The sequence below is a fragment of the Streptopelia decaocto genome, assembly GCF_964273445.1.
Source record: "Streptopelia decaocto genome assembly, chromosome: 1".
NCBI classification, from domain to species: domain Eukaryota; kingdom Metazoa; phylum Chordata; class Aves; order Columbiformes; family Columbidae; genus Streptopelia; species Streptopelia decaocto.
This window is the reverse complement of record NC_138663.1, coordinates 102313748-102325769: the sequence shown is the minus strand read 5'-3', so window position 1 is coordinate 102325769 and position 12022 is coordinate 102313748.

Here is a 12022-nt window from a genome sequence, read left to right as displayed (position 1 = left end):
TGCAGTCAAGGTTGCTCCTGACCTTCACATCCTTGACCAGTTCTTCCTTTTTCGTAAGTACAAAGTCCAGAAGAGTGCCTCTCCTTGTCAGCTCCTCAATCACCTGTGTCAGGAACTGGTCATCAATGGATTCCAGAAACAACCTGAACTGCATATGCCCCATTGTGTTTTGCCTTCAGCAAATATCAGAATGGTTGACATCCCTGATGAGGACCAGGATGTGCAAATCTGACACACCTTCCAGTTGTCTGAAGAAGTCCTCATCTATTTCTGCTTCCTAGTAAAGTGGTCTGTAGCAGACACCCACAGCACTGTCACTCATGTTGATCTGCCTGCTAACCCTGACCTACATGCTCTCAGCTGGCTCATCATGTTTTCTCACATACAGAATAACTTCACCACCTCACCATCCTGGGCTGTCCTTCCCCAAAACCCTGTATCCAAGCTCACAACATTCCAGTTGTATGATCTGTCCCTCCACATCTCTACAATCCTGATGAGGCTGTAACCCTGCAACTACACACAGACCTCTAACTCCTCCTTTTCTTCCCATGCTGTGGACATTAGTCTGTAGCCCTTTAGGGAGACATACACATGTGATTTCCAAAAAAAAAAAAGTGAGAGTTTCCACCATTATTCTGTCCTCTTGGCACTTCCTTATTGATGTGCAAACATCTGAGGTACACCTCCTTAAATCCTGTTTCTTTGCTTTCAAGGTCTTAAAAAAGAGATAGATAAAACTCAGCTTAAGTATTATCCCTGCCAGAGTAAGGTACTGCTTATTTTCACCAAGATCCAATGCTTCTAAAGGAGACGGTTCATGAAAAGCATAATGAGAAACTAAGTCTAGTTTATGACTGGAGAAATCTAAATAATTCATATTAAGTTAGAAGATAATATTGGTACCATTCAGAACTTGGCTAATGGTATTAAAAGACAAATTCAAACACAATATCCTCTAAACACCTTCAATTTTCTGTTTGTCAAAGAAGAAAAGCACTGTTTGAACTTGAAAGATTTATCAAAAATATTGCACTGAATTTTCCACAATATATCATTGCTTGGCTTATCTTCTGGCAAGGGCATATTATTTACTCCAGGCCTGTATCTGGTTTTGACTGATTTCCTCCTAACAGTACTGTTGTTGCCACCCAGCGATAAAGGTGATAATGCTGCTGCCAGGCAAAGAAATTGTACTTAGCTCAGTGAAAGATCGAGATCAACTCACTTGATAAATAGGCCTCCAAAACTGCAGGTAGGAAGATTTTTAAGATTTCTGAAGGGCTTTAGATGTTCATTATAAAGTCCTTGAACATCAAACCTCTTAAATACCGTTACTGCAGGGATGCAGGTTGCAGAAGTTGTTAGACATGTTTATGTACCTGGGATTGCACTTTTCTTCTGTATTTCAAAGATGAGTCAAGAAGCTATAAATGGTGCAGAGTAAAAACTCACTCCAGGCTGTATCTTTTGTTGAGCAGCTGAATTCAACAGGAGCAGGTTTTAGCCATAAAGCCAGCTGGGAGGTGTAGTTGGAGGGAGGCTGCAATGCCACCTGTGTCCTGGGTACCAATGAGTGGAGGGCAGGGTTTGGGAGGGTGGGAACCAAGAGGGCGAGGCTCGGGAAGCACGTTGGACAGCTCACGCCCCCTGTGGGTGCCGCCCTGGACCCTGCACTGTTGGGGTGGTCAGTCCTGGCCCCGGCCACAGGTCACCTGGGGAGGGGCTACTTTGCTTCAGCCTCCAAGGAGGCTCTTCACACACAGCTATGGTCATGAGATGTGGAAGCGGCAATAGTCTGTGTGGAATGGCTTGGGATTCTAGGGGGGTTTAGAGGGTGGTGTTTGGTTTGTGGGGCTTTGTGTTTGTTTTTTTGTTTGTTTGGGTTTGTTTTGTTTTATTCTTTTCCTTCTTTTCTTTCCTCCTTTCCTTTCCTTTCTTTTCTTTTCTTTTCTTTTCTTTTCTTTTCTTTTCTTTTCTTTTCTTTTCTTTTCTTTTCTTTTCTTTTCTTTTCTTTTCTTTTCTTTTCTTTTCTTTTCTTTTCTTTTCTTTTCTTTTCTTTTCTTATCATTGTAAAGCAGACTCTCCTCCAAATAGTTCTGCCACCATGCAAGTGATGAAAGAAATGTTGCTGACAGAAAATGAGCAATTATTTCTAAAATTCAGAGTAGTTAAAGAAAAAGGAAACCCAGCTGTTATTTTACATAAACATTTTCATCAGCCAGCAATTCCCTAGGATTTGTTAAGTTAGCAAAAGATTCATCTTCACTTTCCACCATTTTCTTGCATAAATCATGAGGCATTTCAATTACCTTTGGATAGTGGCTCCTGTCTAGATTTATTTTCATCAGCTTATGCAGAACCTGAAAAGAGTGTGCTAAAACTTTCTTCTTTTGGTTGTCTCGGAGTTTCAGTTCAGTTACAATTCCATGCTTTCCTTTCAGGTGGTGCATATGACAGCCAAGAATGACAGAGGAATTGTTCATAGAATCATAGAATGCCCTGAGTTGGAAGGGATCCACAAGGATCATCGAGTCCAACTCCTGTCCCTGCATATGACAACCCCACAGTTCACACCATGTGTCTGAGGGTGTTGTCCAGTCTCTTCTTGAACACTGTCAGGCTTGGGGCCGTGACACCTCCCTGGGGAGCCTGTTCCAGTGCTCCACCACCCTCTGGGGGAAGAACCTTTTCCTAATGGCCAACACAAACCTCCCCTGGCACATCTTCCTGTCATTCCCTCGGCTTCTGTCATCGGTTGCTAAAGACAAGAGTTCAGTGCCTGCCCCTCCTCCTCCCCTTGTGAGGAAGCTGTGGCTGCCATGAGGTCTCCCCTCAGTCTCCTTTTCTCCCGGCTAAACACAAGTTACTTTAGCTGCTCCTCATACAGCTTCTTCTCCAAACCTTTCACCAACTTTGTAGCTCTCTTCTGGACACTCTCCAATAGCTTAATACCTTTTTTATCCAGTGGCGCTCAGAACTGCACACAGTGCTCCAAGTGATCCACACCAGTGCAGAGCAGAGGGGGACAATCACCTCCCTCACCCAGCTGGCAATGCTGTGCTTGGTGCACCCAGGACACAGTTGCCCTCTTGGCTGCCAGGGCACACTGTTGGCTCATGTTCAACTTGCTTTTGACCAGAACCCTCAGATCCCTTTCTGCAGAGCTGCTTTCCAGCATCTCGTCCCCCAGTCTGTATGTACAGCCAGGGTTGCTGTGCCCCAGGTGCAAAATCTGGCACTTGCCCTTGTTAAACTTCATGTGGTTGGTGATTGCCCAGTTCTCCAGTTTGTCCAGATCCCTCTGCAGGGCCTCTCTGCTCTCGAGAGTGTTAATATTTCCTCTCAATTACGTGTCATCAGCAAATTTACTAAGCAATCCCTGAGGTCCTGAATCTAAGTCATTTATAAAGACATTGAAGAGTGCTGGCCCCAAGATGGATCCCTATGGAACCCTGCAGTGACTGGTTGCCAGCCCTACATAACCCCATTTACTTGAACCCTTTGAGCCTGGTCCGTCAGCCAATTGCGCACCCCATTGCTCATTACAATGTTAAGTGGTGACATTTTGGATACTTCATAACAGACTTATGACTGAGACATTCAAGTTTCCTTCAAAAAAGAGAATTTGCTTTTGCTGTTAACAGGTACTTAGCACTAGCTTTAAAAAATTCATATCATAAATACTTGTAGTCATGGACTGAGATTTTTCTAAGACATTTGTATGCTATCCCATTCAAGCAATTTAAAACAGAGAGGCTAGCAATTGAATTTGAATTCATGAAAGGTCTTTGCAGCACAAGGATGGCAGAGCTCATCTGGGTTTTGGTTGCTACTGTAGAGAAATTAGATGCCTCTCGAAATAAATAACAACAGCACAGACAATAGAGACTACTAAAGAGAAATAGAATTTATTGCTAATGGAAGATGAAAATGCTAGAAATCTTTCATGCCTCTGAAAGAGAGTCTCTGACCAGACTACTTTTATATGTTTGCATATGGGAATGTGTTTGTATTGCTATTATAATGTTGCAAAACCAGTTGACAGTAAAAAGACTCTAATTGAATGTGCCAGATCAAGTCTGTAGCATCAGCATTCAGGCATTTTCATTTCCCTGATTGGCTTATTTCCTTTCTTTTTTATGGACTGAAGGTTAAGAAAGATGCACCTGTCTCAAAACAAAAGTATTTTGAAGCACAGTCATACTTATGAGAAAAGACAAAGCAAAAATAATAACAAATATTTAAGAATATTATTATATAAAATAATACATCCATGGGTTAGAAAAAAGCTGTTAAAATGTTGCAGACAAGACTGAGATAGAGAAACATGTGAAGAAGAAGAAAAAAGGGGAAGAATGTGAGATGAAAGGGATAAAAGGACTATCATCAAACAGTCATTAAAATTGTGATTAAGCAGTGATATGATAGCTGTTCCACTGGTCTGACCACAGAGAAGATTGTGCTCTACAACTAGAGTGCAATAACATTATCAAAACCAATCAAACATATAAAATATTTCAAAAAAGCGTTTGAATTTCAGAATCGTCTGAAACAAAAATGAAAAATATCTTTAAAGTGAGATTACTATGCTTCAATGACAGCACTCAATATTTAATTAAAACACAGTGTTGTCTAAACAAATATAATTTTTAGAAATATTGGAAAGTTCTTATGGTTTTCACCATGACAGGGTTACCTGGGAGACTTCGTAAAGCAATCATAGCTTGTGTGATACTAAAAAGCAGACATTTTTATAAATTATTTTTTCCAGAAGTGCAATGATTTTCCAATCAGGAGCTGTGAGATTGATTGGAATGACACAGACACAAAACTATGTGTGAAGAGATATCAGTGTTTAGGAAGAGCAGACTCAGCCTCTGTTTTTTCAAATTCTTGGCAGCATTGTATGTGCTTTAAAAATGAAAATACTCATCCTCTTTATCTCTCTGCCATAGAAGATGTAATTCTAATAAAAGTTATCAAAAGATATATGGATCATAATAGCAAAACTGGAAGCTGTCATCTACTGATCAATTGGCCCAGAGGGACCAGAGTGTAGACAGGAGTGATCTGTGGTTCTCTAGTGTTTGTCCTGGAGTAACTGGAAGTTATAATGGAGTCATTTTTATACTTACCTGGATAGGAATATTAGTTCTAATGACAAATATGCCCAAGTGGCAGCACTATGAGCTGTTACATCAGGAAAGATCATGAAGCTTGTGACCCACTCAGGAGGTAAAGCACAAAGGAGAAGAAATGATCTGAGCATTGGGCCCACATTGCTCCATGCCACCCTGCTTAGTACCTTAAGTACTTTTGTAAAGACATATAAGGCCAAATGAACTCCAGCCCCAAGGTTTCCTTATGTACATGTACATTTATTGTTGCTCTCATAGGTCTTAAAAATAGAGTACACGATGGGCACATCTAGAAACTTCACTGATTATTTAAAATATTATTCTCCAGGGTAATGCTGACAATTTTTCAGTGAAGAGCTAGCAAGTAAGATTATAATGACTTTGAAATGTCTATACTAAATACTATAAATAAAATTATAAATAAATTTTATTTAATTTATGTACAGAGCCTGTAGCTTTATATATAATTACAGCTGCATAATTTATTCCCAGAAGCCTCAGAGACCATTAACAGCTTCTTTTTTTTTTTTTTTTTTACCTTCCCTTGGGCAAATTATTTAGAGAAAGAAAGTGCCCAGATGCTTAAATGGCTGAAACTTGTTCCAGTCTGAATTTTGGTGGCATTTGGGAAACCATATTACTTTTGATTATATTTGTTATGAAGCTATTTTCGTAGTCTTTACTCCAAAGATGACTGCATCATTAGTGAGCATGCTTATAAAAGCCTCATAAAAAAGACAGACATGTAACTCAGGAGAATATGACAAGCAGACAAGCTTTTGGAGCACAAGCAGCTGACTGTTCTCACTTGACCGTGATTTCAGTATGAATTTGAATAAAAACTCTCAGTATGTCTTCCATTCTGCTAGACACAACTGTAAACTTAAGGACAAACTCACAAATTTGGAACAGACGCCAGGGAGGGAAAGAAGACCAAGAATGAAGGATGAAAAAAAAAAAAAATTCTAAAGTGATTACCTGCAATTCACTAACCAGGCATAATCCCACTCTCTAATCAGAAAAGACACAAACCCCCCATATTTTCATTGTTTTCACCAGTGACATGATGTCATGGATCAATCCTGGCCCTATTGTGTTCAGTTTGACAGACATAAACACACCAGCATATGCCCAGACTAGGGGTTAGATGTATTAATCGCAGGAGGTGGGCAGGACTGCAAGCATGCCTCTCTCCCAAGGTACATCTCCTGCTGCTTGGCATAAGTACACCTCCACTCAATGTGCTGCCTGTTCTGAACTGCAACTTAAGGTGCCTTTCTCTGTGCCATGCCCTGTAGGAGAAACCTGTCTGAAGACTGTGAATTCAGCTCCCATAGTTGACTGTTGCCTTAAAGATAATTGTCTTTTGGGCCTTTTTTGTCTAGGTCCCTTTGAGGATTCCCCTCAGCTGGGCTGGAAGTGATTAACTTCATTGCGCCAGGTTATCTGATCTGCCAACTTCCATGATAGTTCCACGCAGGGAAGAGAGCCAGATAAAGCCATAGCTCACATGACTAAACACCAAGTCCCACATGGGGAGCAAACCTCAGAAAATGATCCTAATCATTGCATGCAACGTATGTGAGAAGGACAGGATCACCTGAAATGATCAATAGCAATATCTTGTAAATAACTTTAATAGCTTGAATATTGACTGGGCACCATTCTGAGAGATCCCAATGGATCTTCCCTTGGCAAGATGAGGCTCCCTGTGTCTTTCATCTCATTATCTCAAAGTACTTTACAGATGCAAAATGCAAAATGATTTGCAAAGCAATTCCTCTTATCTGCATCACACAGATGATTAAGGCAAAGTGTAAACAGCCTTAGAGAGTACTCCTGGGTCACTCAGAATGAGCAAACAAATATCCTTACACTCAAGCAGTAAACACTGTCAAAAGCAGAAAATTCTTTGAACATTATGGTTATGCCTTTCCCTGTATCTCTCTGAAGCAGCAGCTGGCTGAATTGTTCCAAACATTGGGAGAAGCATTGCCTTTCTACTATCTGGACATGTTGCATCTGGCTCCCAGGACCTTCCCTCTGGGCACAGCAGAACTGGACTCTCTCCTTTCCTCCAGACCAGATCAAAGATTGGTGAAGCTCAGTCACTGCTGCCTCTTTTGTGTCCATGTGATGCATGTGCTGTAGTGAGTGTTTTGTGCTGCTGTGGATATATAGCCAGGAACTTAGCTCAACAGGAGTGGTAGGTGTAGTGAGCATCCCAGTAAAGAAATATTTTGTGACTGTTGTCACAATTATGTTAGTAATAGTAAATAGGAAATTGTGTGAATGTCTGCAGACCAGTGTAGGTAGTGTCTGTTTGGTCCCAGGAGATGCTGGTTCTTTTGGGATCCCAGGAAGAAAGGCCCAAACACTTTCAGGAAAGTTAACCATGTTATTAATATCCCACAAAAAGTGATAACAACTTGCAGTGATACAGCATCAGACAGACCTCTGGCCATGGCATGACACACTGCCCAGAATCTCAATCCATGGTGAGGTCCACCAGCTTGCTGTCTTTAGAGTTTTTATAGGATTTTCTTTGATGCAAAGCAGCTCTAGTGATAATTTTTACTGTGGTACAAAAAGATGTTTATATGAAAGTATGCTGCCTAGCTTCAAGATAAAAATCAAGGGTGTGCTAATGGCATCATTGCTGGTGACAAGTGCATGCTGCCTACAGGCTCTTTGATTACAAATAGCCAGCTGCATTTATCCTACAGCAAGGGATGTGGGCAGCATAGCACAGTCCTCGAGGCCAAGCCATACATGTGGTAAGACATGGCACGGCACAAGCCTGTGCTGCTCAGCTCAGCATGGATCACAATCTCCTCTATGTGCAATGATCTGCCAGGTAGGACTTCCACGGGGTTATTGTTTTTATGGTTGTGTGGAGCTGCACAGTGATCTGTTGTTGCTGCCTGTGCTATAAAGGTGTTAGCAGGCTGTATCCATTTGACAAAGTGATTATTTTGTCAGTTTGCCTCTTCATGATGTACCTTTTCAAGCCTTGCAGGTTGACAGACTCTCTTAGCATGATCAAGGTACTGAGGACAGCCTTTTTCAACAGCCATGCCATAAAAATCTCTGAAATCCTGTTAAGCCTTATCAGCAGAGTGAGCCAGGTGTCTCTAGGTGGAGCATCAGCAGTCATGATAAGGCCAAAACTCTGCTCACGGAGTGTCACCTGAGTAAATGCACTGAAGGGTGTTAAGTCAAAGCCTTTCACTTAGTTGCTTTTCACAAGCAGCATAGTATGTGTGTTTCAGTTGAGATTGTCACTTGGTTAATGTGGGATATACCAAGATGTGTTATGTTATTGAGATGCTCTAAAAAAATATATGTCTTTCCCTTATCTGTTGCCCCGTAGAATTTTGAAGTGGTTTCCTCTGAATGCTGATTCCTCCAGAGGATTGCTGCTTGGATGGTTGTCTCTACATGCAGAAAATGTGTTCCAACACAAGCTAAAAACCTGCAGGAGAGGGAGATTTTCTGTAAATTTCTGCTGAGATATGGGTCCTGCCTGTTGGGGCTCAAGTCCAATAATTCTAGATTTCTAATTTCTTGTTATAAAAAACTCCAAGTAAAATCCAATATATTGTTTGATAGACAGATTTAAATATTTGAAATCACATAGATTGAATTCAGTGTCATTCAAAGCCTGACTAATGCAATTTGTAGATAAATTAAATCAGGTAATTTCCCCAAAGCTTATCAACTGCTCTGAGTTTAAACCGATCTGAGTTCATGAATGTGAGGCTTTTGAAGCCCAGATCCAGTGCTTTGCAAGGTCAGGTATGCAATTGTCTGAGAGCAGATAAAATAATTAGTCAATGTTTTTGTCCTAGCAAGAGTGTGGAAGGCTCATCTAGTCGCCTTTTCACAAAGTTAAATGGATTTTTTCCCCAACAAATTCTAATAGACTAGTCTTATCTTGTCTTAAAGGTGACATCTTGCAAATTAATTTCTGTGAGATTAACACTCTGAAAGCTAATTAAGTTGTTGTTGGTTTTTTTTCATAAAGTTGATCCCAGAATAAAAATGCCTTTCTTTTTTAGGAAACAGAGTTTTTGAGTGATGTTCATATAGGTCTTCAAAGACATAATTTGGAAGATTTAATCATTTTCAAGATACCAGAGAAGAAAAAGACTATGTAAGGTTTAGATACTGTCAGTATATTTTTTCTCAAAATTTAAAGATAACTTCATCCAGAAAGGTCGAACTCTGCAAGAATTTTTCAAAAGCTATTTCATTCCTTAAATAATTAAATATAAGGTGTAAACCAGTTCACTGGGGCACGCTATGAAACCAGATGGCAGGTACAACAGTTACAGAATGGCTGGTTTGAATTCAAGCATTTAATTTGTAAAGGTTTTGCAAAGCCATCAGGTGTTTGGATAGAGGTGTTACCCATGCAGGACTCACATACAAAATGAGCATTATAGCACCTCAGATAATGCCTGCTTAGATTAAGAGCTTTCATATTACACAATATATTTCAATGCCATCAATGAATGTTCTTTATTTAGTTAAGCAAAGCTAAAGTTCTGTTCCTGAGGAGAGCAGATGGAAAAGTGCTCTGGCAAAGCTGTTGAAGAAGAGAGAATGGTTGAATCAGTGAGACCTACAAAAGCTCCATCTCCTGAGTCAAAAATGTTTTCTATGGGGATTGCTGTACTAGCAGTTCCCTCTCATACAGGGCTCCTGTAAATAGAATTATCAGAGCAAACTCCTGGTAGAATGAACAACACTGCTCTCATTTAGTCCTTGTACAGCAATGGGAAATGAAAAACCCTTGGGTACTTTGTGCAGATTGTTACTGAGATGTAATTTCTCTAATTCTGTTAAGTTAAAAAAAAAAGGGGGGGGGGGCAAGTAGGATAAGACTGACCTAATACATTATGGTTAACGTTCTTCTTTAAGATTTGTGAACTTCTGAAAGATGTAATCAGAAAGTGCTTTGATATGAATATGGGAAAGTATCCAAGTGACAGCATTATTGCTTATTTCCATTTATTGTTAAAGCCTTCAAGCTTCAGTGATGGACTGCAAAGAAACTGATGATTTCTACTTCTGCAATATGTGGTAGTCTTCTGGGGTAACAGAACATTTCTGGTCCATGAGGATCATGAAGAGCAAGTGAAACAGTATTGGATGCAGTAGTTTTATTTCAAGGCAAAAAACAGTCTGAATACATTTTCTCAAGAGAGGACAGCTGGGTGAATGGCCCATTAATAACAGCAGTAATATGATAATTCTGTCCTATAGTTCTAACAATCACATTCTAGACCATTTTTAATTACACAAAGCATGCATTTATAAAAAGGTCACGAGAGAAACTGTTAGCTACTTTGTAAATATCATGGATTCTAGTTGTTTATGAGTTTAATAAGTTTTTGCCTCCCAAGGTTAAAAAGATTGCATTGAAGGAATTAATAGTATCTTGGGCTGTTTTCATGGACAGTGTTTAACATTGCTTGTACTGACTGATCAGTCACATCAACACTTAGTCTGGCACAACAGGACTACTTCAGAGAGCAAAACAGTTGGTGGTGAAGACCCACTGTCCACAATACATGGATTTTAGGGAGATTTATTTCAGAAAGATCATGTAGTCTAATCCTTAGACTGAATGCCTGTTAGCTGTGCTTCTGCAGAATGTATTCCAGTTTTGTTTCACCTGAGAGGAAATCAGATGATGTGTTTGAAGACCATTCCACATGATGAACTGAAGCACAGCAAGGACAAACAAGTGGAGGAGTTGCTTCTAATTACATTCACTCCGTGTCTAAACAAATATGTTGCTGTCAATACAGCCTGTGACAAGAAATGGGTGTATTTGTGTCTTCCTGCCCTAAAATGTTTGGCCACATGTAGCATGACTAATCTGAGAAATGACATCTATCTGCTGGACATGAATTGCTGAAGCAGAGAAGTAATGTGTGTATCTTCTCCAGCAGATTATCTTCAGCCTCACTGTGTTCCTTTTGTTTTCAAGGACATGGTAGAGCGATTAGCTGCACTGGACACTAGCCAGAAATAGCTTGTTAGGACTTTCTCCAAAGGCTGTTTAAAAAAGTGCAAGCCCTTCTAGAACTATATGCACCAAGAGACTTCCACATCATGTTACCTGCTTCACTGGAAATGGGGAAATGGTTAGAAACCCCTGAAATACTGGGATACTTTCTGAGTCCTTGGGTTTGTCCATGCTGAAGTCAGAAGATTAAAAAGTCTTAGTGGTGGACTTAACTGAAATGGAAAACACTCCGTCTTCAGCAAAAACATCAAAAATAAAATAATTTAATCCTGTTAAAGAAGAGACAGAACTGAATTCTGGAACTTTTTGGAATATAAACTGTAGCTCATTCCATTAACAGACAGGTGAATTGAGTAGCATTTTGAACAATATTGGTCTTTTTAAGCACAGTTAAAATATCTTAATGTAAAAAAAAAAAAAAAAGCTTGCAAGTTTTTAGAATCATAATATAACTTCCAGTTACCTGTATTTTTTTTTAGATTTACTCTGAAAGAGGAGGTGGTTTAGTATTAATATGAGATATATTTATTAAAGCAGCTTCCAAGGATCAAATTTTAAAGCAAAAATTGTCAGAAAAGACACAGACAGTAATTCCTCTAGGTGACTGTAAAAAGCACATGAAAAAGAATGGGAGCACATAAACTCCTAAACTCTTCAAACACTGATAGTAAAAGTTGGGAAATAAACTAACACAGATGAATGGCAGAGAGGAGAAAGGAAGCCAAAGAGCAATAAGCAAAAGCATTAATAAAAATGCCGTTCTAGATACTTATACAGCAAGAATGAACTAGTGGAAGAATATAATCTCTCTCCACTCAGAATCTAGCAAAAAAAGTTCATT